General features: G+C 44.4%; 1 protein-coding gene and 1 long non-coding RNA gene across 3 annotated transcripts in view; one reads left to right on the forward strand and one right to left on the reverse strand.

Annotated features, from left to right (window-relative positions):
• The window catches only part of ESRRG (estrogen related receptor gamma), a 456,497-nt gene that overhangs the window by 378,381 nt on the left and 55,318 nt on the right, over positions 1 to 22,798 (reverse strand). The gene's annotated exons all lie outside the window — the stretch shown is intronic.
• On the forward strand, positions 9 to 5,248 carry LOC117435952 (uncharacterized). Of its 2 annotated transcripts, none has more exons than XR_004549485.1 (3): positions 9 to 119; positions 3,208 to 3,311; positions 4,127 to 5,248. It is a non-coding gene; the product is annotated as an uncharacterized lncRNA (long non-coding RNA). The 2 variants fall into 2 exon arrangements; XR_004549484.1 differs by having other exon boundaries at positions 58 to 119; positions 338 to 3,311.

The raw sequence follows: 22,798 nt of genomic DNA on the forward strand, positions 1-22,798 counted from the left end.
TGGTAGCGCCGGTCCGCACTCGGCCTGACCCGGGACGTCACGCCGCCTGTCTGTTTTCTCAATGATAACTTGGCAGGAGAAGGGGGAAGCGGCCGGGTTTTTCCTGGGCTCGTTACTGGGTACGTGCACGTTTCCTTTACATGCGTGTTTTTTGGGGTTATTTTCCCTTTTTTTTTCTTTTTTTTTTTTTAAAGGGAAATAATGAAAAGCCGAGACAGGAAATCCGGGGCGCGGCGGGGGCTGCCGCCCCGCGATGGTGGCGGGGTGCGGGGAAGCGGCGGCGCGGCCGAGGGGCGCAGGCATGCGTTCATCTTTTTGTCTTTCATTTTACCTTCAGGGTGACATTCAGTGCCGGGCGAGCTTCGCCGGTCACCGCCAAGTCTCGCCTGGAAAACAAACCAAACCAAACAAAAAGAGAAACCAACCCCCTTTACCCTCCCCCAGAATAAAATCCCAACCTGCTACCGAAGGGGGGGGCGACCCAGTGGGGCGGTCGACGGGACACCTCGCCCAAGGGATGCGGGGATACTCAGAGGCACGCAGGAGCAGCTGCCGAGCAGCCGCGGGATGGGGAAACTGGTTGAAGGGGTGTGGGGGGGTGTATCTCCGAATATATATATTAAAAGGCCCCCGAAACGCAGGAGGCTGCGTAAACTGCTCCTAGGCAAGGAGTGAGGAAGGATGCTGCCATGCAGGCCTAGCGCCACACGGTAGCATCCCCCCGCCCCGAGTCTCCTCCAAGCCTCTGCAGGGGAAGCTGGGGGTGAAGGGGAGTGCGGAACACGGACCTCACTCTCCGCACAGACCCCGGGTTCAATTCGGGTACCCCCGCTGCGCGCAGCGGCCGCTCGGCAGCACAATGGCGTCGCTGCTAAGGACTGGCGCAAACCCTGGCGGGATTTACTCGCGGGTGCTTAAACCATCTCCTCCTACCTCCGCTGCTGCGGAGCAGCTATTTCCGAAAGCTGGGCGGTTTTATGTTAAAAGAGCGGGCGAGCGCTGGCCTGCAGTTAGCACCGGGGTTGGTGTGAGCGGTGGTAGGGACTGGCAAGGCACCTGCAATTCCTTACCTCGATTTTCTTGTACTCTTAGGCAAATCCTCTAAGTCTACACAAATGGCCCTGTTAAATTCAGGGGACCTTCTACATGTTGGGTTTAACCCACGTGCAGAAGTATTTCCACGTGTAGGCCTCACTTAAAAACAAACTACCCATGGTCGCTTCGGTTTGAGTGCCTCTTGAGCTAGAGATCAGCTGCTGCCTACACACACTGTTAATAGCCCAAACTGCTGAAACACCATGACACCCCGCACAGTGACCACAGCGTCCCAGCAGCACCCAAGGTCAAGTTTACCTCCTTTGCGCTGAGTTGTGCACCACCTACTTTAATAACTAGTTACAGCGCTGGGGATACGCATGTAACTAGTTCATGAAGGAACACATGTAGCAGGGCTGAAATGAAATTATTCTTCTGCGACTGCCTCTGTTCAGCCTTAATATTACCATTAGCACTTTCATTTTCCTCATTTAAATACAATAAAAGGAAAATTGCCTTTGCTTAATATTGCTGCTAATCAGGTGTTGCTATTCCAGTTGTTAGGTAATAAAGTCAGAGAGAAGTTAGTGTGCACCTTTTCTGTTGCTGGACTCTGCTCTCACTGGCACCTTGTTTTAAATGATGAGATCACCTATTGCAGCTGGAAAAACAGTTGGGGGAAAAAGGAAGTCCCTCTCTGAGTATGGTACAGTCCAAATATCGTTTTAATGAGCCTGAAAGTGAAAGCACTTTTTTCTTTCTTTCTTTGTTTTGTTTTAACCCAAGCTACTTAAGATGCTTTCTGGCTTGGCTAGAAAGACAAGTCTGTTTAATGTTTCTGTTTTGGACTTGGTTGGAACTGCTTTTAAGCAAAATTCTTACCTGTCTTAACTATATTGTCTCAGCAGAGCACAAAGTACATTACTGATACATATTTTTGGTAGACTTGAAAAGCATTTTGTACAGCTTGATCATTGTCTGTATTTCGTCATTATTTTTTAAGTGAGGCTCTTCCGATTGATGTGGGCAATTGCTTTGAAAGGATGAAGGGTATGGTGTAGCTACCCGAGATGCTACTTGCAAATATTCCATACCTCGGCTAAGAGGGAGATTTTTAGTTGTGATTGTTACACTTTTGAAAGTGAATTAGTTAATCAAATTGCTATTTTTGGAATGCACTTAAAAGAACATTAAAATGCATAAATTTCATTAAAATAAATGAGCAGATAGGCAACAAAACAAGTATTAGTCAAATAAGATCTCACCCATGGAGCCAAATTCAGCCCTGGTGACATCAACTGAGTTGTGCTTGTCTACAGCATATTTAATTTGGCTTCTGCAGTCACACAGCTGACACTATGTGGTTGTCAAATGTGTGTATATTAAAAATGGGTGAGCCATGCTCCTCCAACATAATTAACCTCTGAAATTCACCTGGTTTCCATTTAGCTCAGCTGTGCCATCCTATCGCATATGCAATTTTTGGTGCTCATAAACCCCAGAGACGCAGAGAGACATCCCCAACCCTGGTATTAGTCTAAGGGACATGAGTTTTCTCTGAAGCGAGGGTGCAATAAGGTGGATTTCAGCAGAGGCTCTTCACAATGGGCCGCATATAGGCTTCAGTTAAAAGGCTGCACTAAAGTCTCTCCTACCATCTTTCATTACTGTTGTTACTCATGCCAGTGAGAGTAAAGGAAAGGTTGGTATGTCTATAATCACACATTCATTTGCTATGTAGATATATCCTAAGAGCCTCTCCGCACAGGAAAATTATTCAGGAATAAGGTTGGATGTGAATGTAAAGCAGAATGTGCTCAGATAGCTTGTTCATTCTGGAATGACCGAGCTCTTTCCTGGTTTCACTTAATCCACTTTCAAAATGGATTAAGATAATTCAAGAAAGGAAATTCTTCTGCTGGTACAATATTTGTCTACACATGGGTTTAGTCATTACTGCAGTGTACCTAATAGGTGTTTTGGAATGATACAGTGCATAGACAAGCTCAGAGTCCCACAAGTGAAAAAAAACAGAATTTAGTCTTTCTGTATAACATGAGGTTAATTTAGCCCAGACTTTTACCTGCTTCTTTCCTTGTGAAGGATATTTAATTCATTACATGTTTTTAGCAAAAAATCCTACAACAGCTCTGTATTTATGCTCAATTCCAGGATAGCAATGCCATGTGCCCTCTAAAATAAACCATCAGTACCTTCTCAACTGCCTTGAAGTTGACAATAGATTCATTGCTGGAGAAAACACCAGCTTCTCAATGGTAAATATTTTGAGTAGACTGTTGCAAACAAAAGCAAAACAAACCCAAAGCCCTGCTCTGTTCTTTTATAAACACCCATGATCCATTTGTACTTTGACTGCATGCCATTCAAAGCAATAGCACCCATTCTAATTCAACAATATTAGTTCCTGAATGAGAAACCTCTCAGATTTGCTCGGAAGGGTTTGTGGAACACCAGGGCCTTAAGAATAGAAAGCTAATGTATAGTTTGCACATGGAGATCTAAAATGGGGAAGAATCTACCTGAAACTCAGGCAGATGCTCTGAATGAGGTGTATTGTAGCACTGCTGGCATACAGGAAAGTTACCAAAATGATACTGAGAACATACAGAGTTTTTTGTGACTTTATGCCAAGCAGAAAGATTGTCAAATGTCATTTGGTCTCATTCTGTGCCATAGAAGAGAGGTGACTCCCTGACATGAATCGAGACTCTAAACCTTTAAACTTAAGGTTGACTATTGGGTGCGGTTTGGGGTTTTTTTGCCTGGTGGGGGGGGGAGGGAAAGGGGGGGAGAACTAGGCAAATAATGTAAGCTCAGCTAGTAAAACAGCTGTTTTTGAAAGAAGCATCGATATAGAAAGTAGATGGCACGAATTGCTGACCCTGTAAACACTGACAAGGGAAAAGCCAGGAAAAGCTATGACAATAAAAAACCCAACTCCTGCTTTGTGTGAAAGGCTGTAATGTGGGCTGACAAAGGATACCAAGGGGTCTTCCCTTATGCAGGTGAAGTAGTCCCGCTACTCTGTGTAACAGGCAATGATGCCACACATTGTATTTTCCTTCCTAAGCTCAATTTGTGATTACAAGCATGGCTTTGCTGTCCTGTGTTGGTCTTGGCTGAGGATATAGAGAGTGGATTTCACATATGCCTCCCTCGCACCAAACCTGCTTATTTAATGAGAAGCTTCCTGGTAAGAAAGTAAGCATTGACTAAAGAAGGTAAAACATGGATAAACATAAAACAAGCAAGTTCTTGGATTCTCTTGTGCTGGGTGACTTTGTGCATGGGTCTAGTTTTGCTATTGTCCTGGGTTCAGCAGTAGCAGTCATTTTTACTCCTTCTTGGTAGCTGGTGCAGTGCTGTGTTTTGACTTTCGGGCTGGGAACCCAAAGGCTCAAATTAGACTAAGATCAAAGGCATCAGGAACATGTCTGATCTGAAATCCTACTTCTGTAAGAGATTGGATTAGATCATTTTACACTGCTTCCACTGCGAGGTCTCTGAGCCACCTGCAGTGGTGGGTTATCCCAGCTCTCACCCACTTTTGTCATTACTCCTGTCATTAGGTTAGATTTAAGAAAACAGTTCTTTACTATGAGTTTGGTGAGGCACTGGCACAGGTTGCCCAAGGAAGTCGTGAATGCTCCATCCCTGGCAGTGTTCAAGGCCAGGTTGGGCAGAGTCTTGGGTGACATGGTTTAGTGTGAGTTGTCCCTGTCTTGGTGAGAGGGTTGGAAATTGATGATCCTAAGGTCCTTTCCAACCCTAACTATTCTATGATTCTATGATTACAGGGGAATTTCTCATCCAGCGAGGAAAGTGTCTTTAAGTCTCTGAGATGATGGCATGGGCACAAGGAAATCTCAACGCAAAGCCAATGCAATGAAATTAAGGAGCCTTTATGGGAATTGGTTAGTAGCACCAATGGTTAATATTTGTCGTAACAACAACCGTTTTGTTTTTTGTTCTAACAATGTGAATTACACATTAAACATTAATACAAGTGATTGTACTTTTCTTTTGATCTTCAAGCATAACCATTTCAAATGAGAGTTTATACATGAGCATTGAAACAAATCCCTGAGTCATGTGAATTTACATTGGTTTTGCTCTGTGGGAAAGATATCCCACATGAGTTACTCATGTCTGCAAAACATAACATACTCATAAATCAGAAGGCAAAAATAAAAAGAGCTTGTATTTGGCTGTTGGAATGTAAATATCTGTGTGGATATTTGGCTTGTACGTTAGTGGTGATGCAACATTAAGAAGTTCATATATCAAAGATCAGGATTCGGTATGGGGCCCTCACCTAATAGGAGATCCAAGTCAGCTCAGAATAAGCAAGCTCAACTTTAGGCTTCTGCAACATGGCTACTACCAAGTAGCAACCCTAGCGTCAGAGGAATTTGAACCAACTCAGAGTAAAGGGATCAGAATTTGGCTTGCTTCATACAGACAAAAGTTGCCAAACTGCCGTCATTAAAGAGTAATACTGCATATACTTAGCAGACAAACTGTACAGTGCTGAGTGGCACCTTTCCAGATGTCCTTGACAGCCAGCTGCAGTGCAAGGCTGACCCAGTCCAGACTAACTCTAGAACCTGCTTGACCATATCTGATACCTGCTCCAAGACAGTTACTTAAAATACAAGCAGAATTTAAGCCCTTTTCCCTTTCACACGCTACACAAATATTACAATAACCAGCAGTCTGCACTTAAGTAATGTACGTGCAAAGTACATATGGCTTACAGAGGAAAGTACAGGTACAAAACAGCATGATAGGCCTGATTCATATAGGTACTGACTACAAGATTTCCAGAATGCCTCTTGCCTTTCCAAAACAGGTCTCAAAGCCAGGGGTTTCAGAAGAGGAACGTCTGCCAAGAAGGTATTATGTTTAATGGCAGATAGGCTCGATCTATGGTTCAGGTCATAGCTCATGAATCTCAAAAGCCCATTAATGTATTTCATTCTTAATGTATAAATGCTAAAGGAGTCCTGGAAGCCAGAGATCCAGGATTATCCCACATAACTCAGTGTCCTCATAGGAGGCTACAGTCATGCTCCTCTGCTGCTTCTTTTCTGTGGCCTGAATAACCTTAAATGCTGATGGTAGAGCTTCAAAAGGAAGAGTGGAAGAAGCCTATGTATAGAATAGTTTATAGACTGAAAGAGGAGAAAACATGAAACCCTTCATCCATGAACTTGAATTCTTTAGCTGCTATGTTTTATATAAAGACAGATGAACTGATACTCTTGAGTTGAGAAGGAAGCACCTGTGACACTCCATTAGGGAACCCTAGCATTGCCTGTGTGAATTAAGCCTTCCCTGAGGTTTCAGAAGTTCACCTGGTATGTTAAGTCAAAAGATGAATAGGTTAATATTGGATCTTAAACAATTTCGGGCTGAAGGACCTCAGCTACCTCAACTCCATGTAGACACTGCTTGAAGTACATTGACATTACCCAGCTTTAAAAGTTTCGTGAGTCTTCTGACTTTTAAAAAAAACTAGGTACATCCCGAGGCACAAGCAAAGAGCTGTACTTGCAAAGATGTGATAGATACAAGTAGGAAATGGTGTACAGAAGCCTGTAAGGAGGACTTCCTTAGCATCAGTCAGGGTGACAAAGCCTGCTGGACCGCAGGGTCCCAGGCTGTGTTCACAGCCCTGGGATGCCTTCTAGAAACACTCCCGTCATTTGGTGCATGTTAGAGGTTCTCATTTCTAGAGACCTAAATGAAATGTGCTGATACCGAGCCCATCCTTCCTCTTACAGCTGATGGCCCCAGCAGGTGGTCAGGAGGCCAATGGGAAGGAGAGGACACCAGTTTTAATCCATTTGTTCATGATGAAAAATTATGAGAAAAGTGAAAAGATTATTCTATAGAAGAATGCTTTTACTTATATTTAACTGCTTAACACCAGTCAGAACACTGATTTCCATTACTGTATATGCATATCATGGTATGGTGAATTCTTCTTCAGTAATTAACTGGTCAGAGCCACAAACTAGAAACCAGCTATGCAGCCAGAGAAAGCTGACATAGCTTTCATTAAATCAGTGGACTCATACCAATTCATAATGGCTGGGGATTTGGTCTTAAATTTCATTTTTCCATGCTATTTGTTGGGCTGTTCAGCCTGGAGAAGGGAAGGCTGCATCGAGACCTCAGTGAGGCTTCCATTATCTGAAGGGGGGCTACATGAATGCTAAAGAGAGACTCTTCATCAGGGACTGTAGTGATAGGACAAGGGGTGATGGGTTCAAACTTAAAGGAAGTTTAGATCAGACATAAGGAGGAAGTTCTTTCCTGTTAGGGTGGTGAGGCACTGGAATGGGTTGCCCAGAGTAGTTATGAATGCTCCATTCCTAGCGGTCTTCAAGGTCAGGTTAGACAGAGCCTTGGGTGACATGGTTTAGTGTGAGGCATCCCTGCTGATGGCAGGGGGTTGGAACTCAATCTTAACATCCTTTCCCACCCAAGTCATTCTATGATTCTATGATTTTCACAGAATCATAGAATAGTTAGGATTGGAAAGGACCTCAAGATCATCCAGTTCCAACCCCCCTGCCATGGGCAGGAACACCTCACACTAAACCATGTCACCCAAGGCTTCATCCAACCTGGTCTTGAACACTGCCAGGGATGGAGCATTCACTACCTCCTTGGGCAACCCATTCCAGTACCTCACCACCCTAACAGGAAAGAATTTCTTCCTCATATCCAGTCTAAACCTCTGCTGTTTAAGTTTCAACCCGTTACCCCTTGTCCTATCACTACAGTCCCTAATGAATAGTCCCTCCCCAGCATCATTATACAGCAAAAGCAATAAAGTAGAAAGTTCTAAATATTTATACAGCCAAGACTGAAGCAGAACCAATGCAAAATCTTTGGCAATCAAATCCTACAACCACATTATTACATATTTCAGTGTTGGAGCCTTGTGGATTACTCCTTAACTTTAGGGCAGCTCATTTTCTTGCCTCCATCTTTCCAGACACTATTAGAGCTACAACCTTTCCATCTGTTTGTGCACTAATCTGCCACCCCCAGGGAGAGGGGGACAAGTTACACAAGGGATGTTTGTCCATGGGCAAATGTCTAAATGTGAAGCAAAACAACTGAATTTTTATAGCAGAAGATAATCTCTGGGCAGTGCAGGAATTAGTGGGGCCTACTGCTACCAGGAGGTGTATGCTATGCTCTTCTCTCCTACTGAGGTTAGCAGGATGCAGGTGAGATGAGAAGGATGCAGAAACAAGCCCCACAATACCAGCTCCTTCTCTTATGCCACAAATAACAGGGCAAGAGACCTGCTGTCATCAGGCCCAACAGAGTTGCCCCAGTATCAATGCAGAGAAACGCTGATAAAAATTAGGGTAACTGCTCCAGATTTACACCACCAACGATGTGTTCTCATTAGGTATTTATAGCCTAGTAGCATTGTTTAGGGGAAGAAGGTGTATTTATTAAGTGCTGTACAAAATACTTCATCAGATTAAAATCCTGCACCCAAAAGCCCAACAACAAATATTGCAGAGGGAGGGTGACAAACAACAGGATATCCTGGGAAGAAAGTACACCAGTAATTGCAGCAAAGGCAGCCAGCCATAGAGGCCTTTGCTACACACAGGGTAGTGATAATTCTGCCAAAGAGGCAAGTGTTTATTTCCTTTTTAGCTATGCTATTTCCATTACATTATTGAAGTAGTTTTTTAAAACTTACAGACATCAAGTTTATAAAGCTTAAAACCTTGTCATATCTAAGACAATATATACCAATTTATCTAAATCTCTATAAGAATATGTAATCTAATATGATTTGAATTTTTTGTGGGGTTTGAGATTTTAAGAAATTTAATGTAAGAGGGATAATTTTTGGTCTTGTTTTTGTCTTCTTAGAAGATTCAGGAAGGAATATAAAGGATAGTCCCCAGAACTGTATATATCTACCTGTAGATAATGAAATAGAAAATAAAACATGTTTCAAAATATCACCAGTCATTTAATTTGCTCTGTAGCTGGATGGCAGAGTTTCAGCCATTTTTACCAAAACAAGGAGACTCACTGCAGAGTACTGTCTTTTCAGTTTTGGACTAGGCAATCATAGCCCTGAATAGGTCATGAAGGGAATCAGCCTTCCCCCTGTTACCCCTCTGGTCAGATGGCAGCTCTGACCCAAAAAGAGACAAGAAAAGAGGACAGCCGTAGCCACCTGGCATTGCCTTCTTGCACAGAGAGAAGCAGGCAGGGGAGGAGGGAACTGGTGTCCAGCCAGGTCCTACTCTTCAGGATGCCAAGCTGGAGTGCATCCTCCCAATGGGCTTCTACATGGAGGAGCTAAGGATGGGAAACTGCTTCCCTTGCAAACATGTCTGCATCCCCCTTTGCTTCCTTCCAGGGGAGACTAAGCATTCCTCTTAGTTGAAAGCTTTCCACCTGATGTTGAGTATGTTAGTGTGCTGGTGGACACAGACACTACACAGCATATGTAAAACATAACTTCAAGAATGTGTCCAGCAATGACCTTACACCAAAGCCAGTTCTCATCTTAGTTACAGGAAAATTAATATAGAATAGTTAGGGTTGGAAAGGACCTTAAGATCATATCGGTCTCCCTGACATTTTTTACCCATAAACCATGTTTTTTCCTAACCAACTAATACTATTCTTTATATAAGCTACCCAAAGTTTAGTTGGGTCCATTATTTTCTCTATTCACTTATTTCAACAAGGCTAATTTTATTTAGTGCAGCTTTTTGCACTGTAACATTGGTTACTATGCTACAGTTCATTGCAATATAGCAATTTCACTAGGTAGAAGAGTTCACCATAATGTTTTGCTGCTATTTCTGAATTTCTGATGAGAATTAGAGCCACTAGCTCACAGACGCCAAGTCCACTCCTTTTGCAACCATCCCAAGAACTTCAGTGGTCCCCCTTGTATTTGCCAGGCTTCATTCAACCCCTGCTCTGAGCCCCTGTGACATGTGTCAAGACTACAGAAGAGAAACCATGGTTTATTAACCATTAGTGTATTAATTTCCAATTATTAGGAGACTGTTGCTCTACATCCCTATCTGTGCAGACAGAATATCACATTACTAAGTTACCAGGGCTACCTAGAGTTAACATCCAGAAACAGTTTCTTCTGTTCTAGCAGTACACGCGGCTTCCTGGGACAGTTCTTTACATACAAGCCAAATGAAAATGTCTGTTCTCACTATTTTCCACTGTGCCTCAGTTTTTCCTCTCGTGGCTTTTTGCAGCTGCAGAGGATGTACAATATGGGATGCTATTTTTCCTCCCTGTGGGTTCAGTGCAACAAATTGCTATGCAAGAGCAAATCCAGTGATTTCAGGTAATTCTGTTATACATAGGAATACAGGAGTTAACATTCAGGAAGCTATTTGAGTACTGGAAAGACAAACAGGTCTGCTAGTCCTCATGCAGGTGACAATAAGGTACAAGCTTCATAGACATGTAATGAACAAAGGGTTGACACTGAAAAAAGAGTATCACAAAGCTCTTGAGAAAAAAGCTGGAACAAGGTTTTAGTAGTTTGTTGAGGCATCATAAAATACATATACTCTATGTGGCTACAACATGTATGTAGCAGGTGTATATAACCTGCTCTGTAGTCCTAAATCCATCACCAACATATCATTGGGAGCTTGGGCTTCTGAGAGTCACTTCTCTCTCTGTGCCTCAGTTGCCTTATAAGAAAGGGTTATGCCCTTGATATCCCTTGGATTAATAAATCAAATCCATTTATTAAATGTCAAGTATTATAATCAGTCACAGATTTATCATGTCTGTTTTACCCCCCAAAAAATAAAGCTGTAATACAAAAATAAAACTTAGATATGGTTGCAGAAGTTTCAGATTGTGCAACATGAATCTTAGGATTTCAGTGGATGCAATGCCAAACTTACAGGTCAGGTGAACCTCAATGTGATTCTAAAGATACTAGCACACCAATGACAAGTGATTTGGTCTGCATCTTCTACCAGTTGAGGAAAGACCTATGCCAGTCCCACCACAATTCTTCAGTTATTTCCCCCATCCTTTTTTTCTTCTGTAGTAAGAAGCATTCAACAACCAAACCCCCAACCTCAAAAGGTTGAGTCTGTTGTATATTTTTCTTCCTAAAGTATTTTTATTTTGGCATCTTGATAAAAATGTATTTGCTAGGTAATGGGTAAAGGAACTGAGAAATAATTCAGTCCCTAGAGTCACTCTCACTTACTACTAGTGATCCTTCCTTACACAGAGTTACGCATAAGGAAGGTGTGATGTCACAGTTAAAACGATTTCTTCATTCTACCAAGACACACAACTTCCAAACCATAAAGTTCTTTTATGTGGAGCTTCCTTTAAAGCAAGTTTGTCTCCTTGAGTATATTTTTCCCTGGCTGTGATGTGATATATATACACACACATAAGTATCTATGGCACACATATAGATCTCTTTCTTTTACTTATTCCATTGGATAGGTGTTATTACAGATTAGAAAGAGCACAAATTTATCTACTGGGTGTATAGAAATTGGTATCACCTGGTTTAGAAGTATAAACTTGATTTGTGTTTTCCCTGAAAACACCACTACCACCACCTGCCCCAAAAGTACCTGATTCTGTAGCAGTACATGTACAGTGGCAAAATCGCTTGATTTCCATGTGTCGCTGGAAACCATCACTGAATTACTGTATTTTTTACCATATATAAAAGATCCAAACAGCCAAAATATATTTAACATTTTTTAGTGATGCAGAGCCATTATATGAAGATCTTTGAGTATCCTTTGAACATGGAGGAGTCACTATGCTGTATCCTACTGTAAAACATACTACTTCTAATGTTTTTCAAGTGGACAAGATGAATAGGGAAGGAGGAGGGAAGAAAATCATCCAGACAATCCAAGAAAAAAGATTTTGTAATATATCATTCAGAAATCGACACTGTTTTCTTCCTTGTTTAAAGATCTGTATTTTTAATTATAAATTTGAATATAAAAATACGAAAGAATAAGGTAAAAAAAGATGTTAAATAGAGATTTGTTAAGAGAGTGTTGACTGATAAGCATATTCATGGAATTGCCTAGTTCAGTTCTACTTGAATGTTTTCCTAACTGGAAGAAAATATGTAAGTTCATCATCCATTTTAATCATCTTCACTGATGGATGTTAAACTTAGCAACAGTTCAGTGGCAGCTTCCCTAGACTGGCACCAACGTAAGAAGTTGTATTTAAGTGAAAAAAAAAAAGAAGAGGAGTTTTTAAAATAAATAATTCTTGCCCTGATTTGGGGTTAAGATTTGAAATAATTAAATATAAAATACCAATTATGTCACTCATGGATAACTGATTTCAGAAGGATTGCAAACCTCCTACTACATAATAATGTAAGAATACTAAGTAGAATTCTATGAAAAAAATAAGTCCCAAGCCCACAGCTTTCAACAAAGAAGATTGTTACACTTGTGTGTTTCTGCACCAACAAAACCAAATGCTGGCTGGGATTTCTGAGTATTTCCACAATCCAAACAGTAAGAGGAAGCTATTAAGAATCACAAGTTTTGGTGTTAACTGCAGTGGAAACAGAACAGAGCTTTTGTCTTAATCAGTTACTTAGAACATGTTTACACTGATCTCTCATTTTTTCTCTGTCCATGTTTATAGCCAGCATCACTTACACATTAATGATGTATGTTCAAAAAGCCATGCATAGGCAATAGCATACTAGCCCTGCAAGTATTTTGAGGGAGGGAGACTGCGTGTGTTATGCCAGTACTATACCTTAGGGTCATGAGTCACTAAGAAAATACAGAGGAATGCTTATTTTTGCGCTTGGACTAAGAAGTCTGTTGTGGCAGAATATGAATATGGGGAAGTAGTTTCTAAGTTTGTTACTATTACTCTATTAAGAGTAAACAGATTAAATACTTAGGTGGGAACATGTCATTATCACCAGGTTTTGTTGCAAATGCATGTACTATATTCAGTCAACATCCTAAGAACATTCCTATCCCTGCATGATGAAATGAGCACCAAGTCTCTCCATACCCGACATAACAGTAAAAGAAATAATAATCTAAATTGCTATTTATTTCACAACTGAATCTTAGCCAACATGTACCACTATTTACTGAGGTTAGTGGTAATTTTACACACATAGTAAACACATTTGAAAGATGGAGATTTGCATTAAAGACTTCAGTATATACTGATAGAATAAAACATGGGTATTTGGTGGTGGTGGTGAAATATTAAAGTTCTTAACCCTCTATTCTCAACATAACTCCCCTAGTTATTTCCATACAGAAAAGGAGAGCATATATCTGATTCTCTTCAGGGATGTCAAGGGGATTGCTGCTCCGTTTTCCTGAAGTTAGCACACCAACAGCTGCTGAATGCAGAACAATGTCCTGCTTACCTTTGCTGTAAATGTAAGGCTTTTCCATTTCAGAACTATATAAATGAATCAGTATTCATTCACACCTATGCCTAGAGGTTTTTATCATAAAGCAGAGAGTGTTCATTTTTAATTTCCTCCTTATTCTGATTTGATGTCATATTCCTCTTCACAAATGCAGTTTGGAACTGCTTGGATATAACAAGTGCAAGGGAAGTAAAAATGAAAGCAGTGTATTTTCCCCCCACCATTTGCTGCAAGTATTTATCAACAGACAAAGGTGATCAAATTTAGAGGTTAAAGGGTGTCCGACAGTTTAAACAACCCAGTAGTTTAGCAAACTACTACAGCTTTGTCCCCTGCCCAAAAAAAAAACAACACAACAAAACCCCAAACCACCTTTATATGTTTAGGTTTGCCCTCTGAAATCCAGTGCAGTATTTAGTAACTCATACTTGATGTCAGAGTTTCCAAGGGAAGTGGTAAGGGATTGTCTATTTCATTTTTTTTTAAGGTCTGTATAGATTCCTCATCTATTGAAAGGAAATTACATACATCAGTAAAAAGCATGAGCAAAACCAGAAGTAATTAACATGTGAATAAATGCAACCAGCCTTCCTTCACTGAGCGCTTTCGAATCACAAATGCATTTTTCTCATGCTGGAGAAGCCCTCTATTCAAACAAGTACCCACTAACATCTCTAAGCATCATTACTGAGACAGAAACAACCGTTATCGATCATACACAACATTCTATAAGGTCCATTTTCCCAATTAAATTAATTTAAATATATATATATATATATATTAAATTTATATTCTCACAGTTACAGCTGTACCTTTGTTAACTCCTGTGGTGGTAAGACATTTTCAGAAACTCTTGTTCTCGGCAACATTAACTATCACTGATTATAGCATTGCTTAAGGCAGATTCCTTGTTGCAAGTGGCATTGAACATTTTTACCTGGATATTGCAACAACATGTTTGAGAATTGAGATATAAACCGAACAGTAAGTAATATGCATGGCCTCTGCATTTAAGATTTGTGGGTTGAGAGACACTAAGCTAGAAAAATCAAACCATCACTAAAGCACCCAATACAATGCCTGTATCTTTCTCTACTTTGCTAATGACCAATCACTGGGTTAAACTGTGAACCAGGGTCCTAAATAATAAAGGTCAAAGTTTTCAAGGACAGCTTCTGTGTTAGTTTCCAGCTTGAAATGCCTAAAGCTGGATTTGCCAGTCGCGAGGTTTCCAGACTTCTCACTGGGACTGCATACCCTCGACACCAGGGAAAAACAAAGCCGCAATAACAGGCCCCACGTCTCGTCAAATCAAACGCCATTTCATTTGAAAAATTGATCCTGGGGTTTAACATCTGCCAGAAGGATGGTATGATCCCTGTGAGCATAGGCACAATGCCGACCTGAAACATGTATTTAGTCAAATCCAATCTTATCTCACCTCATTTCTCAACTTCGTATGTTTGGGTTTATATCAGAAAAACATACATAAATTCTGGAAAACTAGCTCACCATAAGAAGCAGTTTCAGCCTTTTTTATCTTATACAAAAGTTCCATGAATATAATATTTACAAAATATCTTATAGGAGCTCTACATACATAAAATAGTAAATATTTATGGTCATTTTCTCAATTACAAGGAATATTGGAATTGCATTCAAGCAGCTTTTCAGCTAATTCAGAGTGTTACGTTCATCCATTGTGCCCTCTGTTGTAAAGGTGGGAGCATAATGAAGCTGTTAGGGATGTCTGCTGGAGTTCAGGTCTCAGATCTGGCTCTGCCTGAAACCTGTTGTGACCTACTCCAATACACCATATTAAAACTTGCTTTTATGTCAGCTTTCCTTATACCAAAAACACCCAAATAAAGTGTTTTCTACTTTCATACATCAGGGGGAGAGGGAAGAATCCTATGATAACTGATATTTGCAATTACTGGTGATTTCTTAGTGCAAAGTAAAGCAAGTTTATAGTTCTCTAGCGTTTAATAATGATTAGTAAAGACAAGGTAAGATTACACCGTATTGGACTGAATAAAGAAGTTTTCCTTCTTCCAAGGAAGTTTCAGTGTTATTGTCACTACCAAACCATACCTTTCTCTCCCACTAACCACACTAAAGCTGCCTTTTAAGCTGCAGCAGTGCTCTACAACTATGTTCCATCTGCTTTGAAAGCAAGTGTCAACTTTTTGGCTCCTGACAGCAATTTACCATAGCCCTGTCTAGCAAGCAGGCAAAAATACCACAAAGCAAGCGATGAAACCAAATCCATTCTGAGTTTGTGCAGCTCGAACCAATACATGCACTGTAAAATGTAACATCCAGAAACCCTTCACCTCCATGACCTGCTGCCTCACCTCACCTCAGTATATTCACCCATTGTTATTTTTCCCCTTCAGAAAGGGCAGAAGAGACAGCTGCCCACCAGAACGCTTTCCAATGGAAAGGAGAGGGTGCACGGTCCCCGAGCAGTGTGCTGTGGCCACGGGAGCCTCACAACCCTCTCTGCTCCAGCCAGAGTGGCACACCGGTCCCTTGAGCGGGCCGGACAAAGAGACAGAATGCTGTGAAAGGCTTGCAGCCCCAGGAAAGCCTCCCCCCTACCCCGCCTCTTTTCCCTGCTCCGGCATCCGCTTATCGCAATTCCTCAGCTTTCAGCAACTTTTCTCCGCACCTCCAAGCCCTGGAAACCTCAGGCACACGCCGAGGAGAGGGAGAACAAAAGGGCAAAGAACAAAGAGCCTGGGAGCTGCTAGAAGAGGAAAGGGGGAGCTCCCCCTACTCTGGTCAGCCCAGGGCCCCCTGCCCAGTGTAGGAGCCTTCCCCCCAACGCACACACACCAGATACGAGGGCTTGCTCGGGATCTGCTTTGTGCCCGACAGCGGAGCGCCTGCTTGCGCCGCTGTGAAATCACTCGGGGAGGGGTGTTCTGCACCGCTCCCCTTCCTGCAACCGGTACTTTTCCCTCCGCATGGGGCACGAAGCATCCTCGGTGGGTTCCCGCAGGGGGTCGGGAAACCTGCTCCGCGGAGCCGAAGCGGCTTTCAGGAATCACGAGAAAGCAGCGGACAAGAGACCAACCAGAGGAAGCTACAAACGTCCCGTTCCCTTCAGCGTTAAACTTTTTTTCAAGTACCACTAAACACCCTTTTATGGGTGATCCTTTCCCCCCCAGATCCCCTCTTACCGAAAAAGACCCTTTCGCAAACCTTCTGCTCCTTCTCTTAGCAGTTAAATACCCCTGAAAAGCTGCAGGTGCCTCGTTACCTGTTGCTATGAGGCCCCTGCCCTCCTGGGCGGGGGGGAGGCAATTAACTCCTTTATCGCTGTGCTCGTCCCATGCTGGTTGCAGATGCTGAGAGCCCAGCCAAGGGCAGGGAGCGAGCGGGCACTTGTGTGTGTGTTTGGGCAGGATGGGTAGCAGGGGGGGAGGTCCTGGGTGTCCCTCAATGCTGCCCGACTTCAACCGCGGGACAGGGAAAAGCAAGCAACGCCTGCGAGCGGGCAGGGTAGCGATCGTGCCATCCGATTACGGAGGGACAGCATGCACCGAGTGCCGTCCTGCAATCACCTTTTGGAGAAGGACGAGGACATATCATCCTTCTTCTTAATTGACGGGGCTCCTCATTGGAGTAAGAACTAAAGGGAATCAGAGTTTTACCTGAGAAACTTTTAGAGGGGTAGAGTTTGTAGGGTTTTTTCCCCTTCCTTTTTAATTGAAGCTAGAAGTGGGCTAACAGAGCCTCACTTTTCTGAAGGCAAAATTAATCTAGTCCTTGATCGGGAGCGGAAGCGAGTAGCGAGCATGCTGCGGGGATGGAAGGGATGCCCAAGGAAGTGGGACAGGAGCCGGTCTGGATCCAGCCCGGGTCTCACCGAAGCCAGTGAGACGGGGAAGAGCCCCCTGTCCAGCAAGCCCCTGCCCCTAGCATCCCTCAGCAGCGAGGTCAAATAGAGATGGGGAATGAGAAAACCAGGCTAAAATCCTGTAGTTGGCAAAGGAGAAGCGTGAGGTGCAGCTAAACCACGCATTTTCTTGGAAGCTGCTTTGGGAGCCCGAGTCAAACTTCAGCCTAGCCTGTGCCCTGAGTTAACTAAACGCAATTACTCGCCTCCGTGTAAAAAGGTTTCGCGTATGTGAGGAAATCTGAGAGGCTGAGAAGTCTGTTTTTATTTTGATTTAATCACATACATTAAAGAAGGGCAAGCATACGCCCAATTTGGGACTTCAAATAGAGAAAAAAAAGGCATTAGTTCTGAGGAACGCTCTGCCCAAACCCTTTCCTGCTGCACAGAGCAAAGCTGAGGCTTTCGGAGTCCACTCATCTCATTACTGCTGGCTGTTTGGGGTTTCTCGTTTCCTCCTAATGGAGTAACCTTTCATAAGTGATTGCAATTTCGGGGAGGGGGGGGGGAGAGCTGAGAGTAGGTGCCAAAACAAGCTGGAGGTGGGGCGGAATTTTGCTTTTCAAGCAATTTCGCAGAGAGCAATTCTGCTTACAGCAGAGACGTAGGTGGATACTTGAAAACATCCTCCACCGGGGTGTCCTACTTTAGCAATTCTAATTAAAACAAGGTTTTAAAGATGCAAAGAAAGAGCAAGCTTCTTGCTTTATTTCCAATGGGCGTGGGGGATACAGTCAGGCACAAAGTGCTCCCAGCTTGTTCTAACGTGCACCTTTGTTTAAAAGAAAAATAATAATTAAAAAAAAAAGCACACACACAAAAACCCAACATTCAAGCTCGTCCTCTGATTTCAACTAATGTATTTTTGACTGGATTTTTTTCCTTTGCTTTGTGTGATCTGATCCCTATCGTGCATCCCTGGCCCACTTTGAGCCCTGCGAGTGCCCTGTATTGTGTGCGTGCCTGTAAGACAAGGGGAAAGTCTCCCACAGCACACTTTCCTGTACCTGTGTTCGGGAATTGAGCAGTTCCCAAGCTAGTGGACAGCAAAATACGGATCCTGCTCCTCTTCCCGCTGCCTAACCAGAGAGGAGCTGTGACTCTGTAGGTTCAGTCTGGCTCGCATGGCTGTGGATGTCCAAGCACCTTGGATCAATAAAGCAGCCAGTTTTCTGACGCTTCTTTTCCACGGCTGCTTATTGAGAAGGAGGCGCTGCCGCCACCTATAAATACCGCTGGATCCAAGTCACTGCTTTTTTTTTTTCATTTCCCTTCATTTTTTTACCTTCCGTACTTAAAGCAGCCAAGTTATGACCAAGACACCTCAAATTCTTCTCTCCGAGGGGCTATGCCGGAGGTTCCCAGCACCAGCCTCAGCTGCGCTGGAGCCTTTGAAAGTTGCAAAGGGCTGCGGCGGACCCGCACCGGCTGCCTTTGAACTTTGTTCACAGGCGTGTAGAGGGAGAGGAATACCGATACTCACGGTGCTCTTTGGCTTTCCAGGTGTAACTCGGTCTCTCCCTCTTCTTTGTGTGTAAACGAGCAGAGGTTACATCCCGGGCACACGTCATGCCCTCGATAACCCCGACTCTTTTAATCTAACACTACGCTAACCTGAGAGTATGTGATTGGAGCTCAAAGTGTTTGGTTTAGAAAAACACATCTCCATGATGAAAACAAAGTCGCCTTCTCTGCCCACACCCCTCCTTTCCACGGGAAGAATCTCCCAGCCCTTCATTCCTCCACAAACCATCACACCTACCTGTCCGACAGCCACCTTTCCCATCACAGATCCCATCTTTCCCCCCACTTCTCGAATCAAATCTGTGCAGTTTCTTAAACCCACGTGCCGTGGCTGCTGCGTGGGGCTCCAGTTCCTGCACCGAGCCCCGCCGAGAGTTCGCACCGCCGCACCTCTCTCCTCCCCACCGGGGAAGGGTCTGAAGGGGGTGCCCGGCTCCCCAAAACCTCCCGCATGGCCCGAAGGAGCGGGGTGCTCCTCTGGGCCGGTCACTACTGGACGCGGAGCGATCGATCCCCCTCACCCCACGGTCTGTCTCTCTGTTTGTATTTATTTTTATGTTTTATTTTCCTGATAATTCCCCCAAATGGGATTTGACGATCACAGCTCGTTACCCGCGCTGATACCGGGGTAATAACTGTCAGAGGGGCTGAGCGCTCCAGGAAGGGAAAAGCGGAGGCAGAGGGAGGGATACAATCTCCGTTATCTCTCTGCTACTAATTCCCAGCCGGCTAGGACTCAGGGGACAAGGCGATCGCTTAACAAACCCTCCTCCTCCTCTCCCTCCACCACTCCTTCCTTCCTTCCTCTTCTCCGGCACATTTTCTCCCCCGCGCTCGCCTACGTTTCATTCCTTCTCTTCGGGAGGCATAAACAGTGAAAACCCAAATTAAAAAGAGAAGGGGGAAAATAAGAGAAGAAAATATGGGAGGAAGGGAGATAGGAGGGGAAATTAGAAGGGAAAAGAAAAGGAGAGAAAGGGGAGGGAGAAAAGGACAGAAAGTGTCTGTGCCTGATCGCTGACCATCTGTGCAAAAGGTGATCGTCGCTGGGTACTCACATGGCTGGTGGCAGAGCAGCTCTGGGCAATTAATAAGTCTCTCAGCTTGAGCTCTTCTCTCTCCTTTCGGAGGGCAGCTCTCGCCGGGGTCTCCCTCCCTCACACACAAACCCGGTCAGATGCTTCAGGATCGGCCACTTTGCGAGGGGATCAACACGGGAGGGTTTGTATTACTCCAGGTTCGTGTGTGTAGCCTATAAATAGCGAACTTTTTGATGGAATCAGCTAACAAATGAGAGGAGAAGGCGTAATTTTGCGCAGGGAGCCCCCCTTTCTCTTTGCAAGATTAAAACCCCCCAGGCAGCGGACAGAGCTAAACTTGTGGGTGTGTGGAAAGGAATTTCACTTTATTGTGATCGTGTGAGAGATTTTTGTTTGTTTGTTTATTTGGGGGGTTGTTTTTGTGTGTCGTCCCCTTTTCCCCCCTCTCCCCCCCCACCCTCCACCTCCCCCCTCATACGTGATATCCTCCCTCCCTGCCTTCCCAGACAGGAGCAGGAACTGACCCGGATTAGCACCGACTTTAACTCCAAATTGGAAATACGGTGCGTTTGCGGGTGGGTTATTTTTGGTTGAGTTTTCATTTTTGGGGGATTGGGGAGGAGATAAGCGGGGTCCACCCGGTATCGGTTGGAAGTGAAGGAGGAGGGGAGGCTTTACTGAATGTGCCCTCACTTGGAACGTGAGCAGGGAACAGGAAGCAGGTCGGAATTATTGGGGGTGGGGGGGGAGTGCATGTGTTACTCTGTTAGGGATGAAGTGTTTGCCATGGACCCACTTGTGAGAAAGCCAAGTGAAACACTCTTCCCCCCCCCGACCTGCCGCCAACCGCCAAGGAACGCGGTTTCTCTCGCGTTTGGCTCAAGCTCCCGGTTGCCCCCGAACCGGCCCTAAAGCTCGCCCCCGGCTTGCCCCCATTCCCCTCCCGGGGGGGGCCGGCACTAGCTGAGGCCCCCCTCCTCTTCCTGTCCCCGGCGAAGGCTCCCGGGGGCTGTCCCTGCTCTTCCCCCTTCTTACCCGCCCCGCTCCCTGAGCTCATGTGAAAGCCTCTGCCGGGCTCCCGGCTTCTCGCAAGCGATTTTTTAGCAGGTCTATCCATACACATTTCCAATCTCATGGCTCATAAACTATTAGCAGCGGGATTTCATTATTCACCTTCTGTATCCTACAAAGGAGAGATAAAAATATACGCGCTCCTGGTAACACGGAGACCAGGGCTCGGCTTACACCACGGCGCTTCCCGTCGCCCGTGTGTGCAGCACTGCTCTGCCCCTGTTCGGCCCAGCCCGGATCCGTGTGGATTCTCTGGTTTATTGCTCCGAAGGGATCGAGGCGATAAGCCTCTCACGGAGGGAAAACAAACCCGTGATTTGTGCTTTCCTGGACCAGGAGAAAATGCTCCAGAAGAAAGAGTAAAATCTTGGGGAGGAAAGGATGGGGACGGCGGCCCGACGTAGCCTGATTTTATTCTCTTTTCTGCACTAAATAACATCAGGAGTTATTTAGTTCTCCCCCGAAATGGGACAAATTGCACTGCAGGGTGGGAAGTACAGGCTCCCCTTGCGCTGGCGAATGCTGGAGGGATTCGGCGGGCAGCAAACCCCAGGGCCTGCCAAGAGCCGGGAGGCTGGGACAGCTATAGAAACAGAGGACCCGATCCAGGCAAAGTTACTGAACGCGTGGCCTGAGATAGACAGAAATGTTAATACCGTGACAGCTGAGTTTGTTTCTATTTTTCTCCCATTTTTAAATTGTTCTTTAAGAAGCAGGATGCACAAAAGTTTAGCTCACGACCTAATTATAAAAACCAAGATAGAGGATTTTAAGTGGGAGACCCACTTCACAATTTTACACCGAGGAGCAAAAACGCTCTGGCGAAGGCTGGGGTCACCACCGACAATGGAGCGGCGTTCGCTCCCTGTTTAATATACATGGTGTGGGAAATGAAGGGAAGGCAAAGCTAGCACCTGTAGTGCCAAAGGAAAAAAGAAATCAATCAAATTACTGCATCACATTTTGGGGCTATTTCGCAGGACACTTGTCAAAAAATAGACCCATATTTAATGATATCTCTCATGATTTTCTCCGCGCGGCTCCTAGTTAATAGTAATGGGGTTTCTACTGAGGTTTTACTTTCTGATGCCTTAAAATAAATACATTTTTTAGCTGTTAATCGCGCGTCTGGGCTTGCAAGCGAGCAATCCAGACCAACTTTTGATTACCGCGCTGACCTGCTGAAGAAGCTGACTCCCTCAAAACAATACAATAGGCGTTATCCCGGTACTCACGCCGCCGGACCCTGCAAGCTCCAGGGCTCTCTCCACCTTTTTTAGGATGGGTGTGAGCTCGGAAAGAGGGAAAAAACGCGCAAGTAGCCCTGCTGTGAAGCTCCAGCCCGACCCCCTTCCTCCCCCTCGGCGCCGCCGCCGACCGCGCAAGATGCGCAGGGCTGCGCGGTCGGCGGCGGCCCCGAGGGGGTGGACGGGGAGTGGTTATCGAAGCCGCTCCGCAACGTGTGCGAGCGAAAGGCCGTGGCAGAAAGGCGGAAGATTTGAGCTTTTCGGGTTTATAAGCACCGGTTCACACGTGGGTGCTCCCCCCAGTGAAGCACAAAGAGATGTCAGCAGCCTGAAATGCCACCTCCTTTTCTCCCTACTTTCTCCTCACCAACACTTTATGTTTGTCTTCCTTTTTCCCCTCCCCTTCCTTTTTAAATTAGGGGTTTTTTTTCATTAATTCTATTTTTCTTATTCCCATACAGACTTCAGGCAGGTTAGATGCCTGTCTTGTACTCCCCCT

The sequence above is a fragment of the Melopsittacus undulatus genome, chromosome 3, assembly GCF_012275295.1.
Source record: "Melopsittacus undulatus isolate bMelUnd1 chromosome 3, bMelUnd1.mat.Z, whole genome shotgun sequence".
In the NCBI taxonomy this organism is placed as follows: Eukaryota; Metazoa; Chordata; class Aves; order Psittaciformes; family Psittaculidae; genus Melopsittacus; species Melopsittacus undulatus.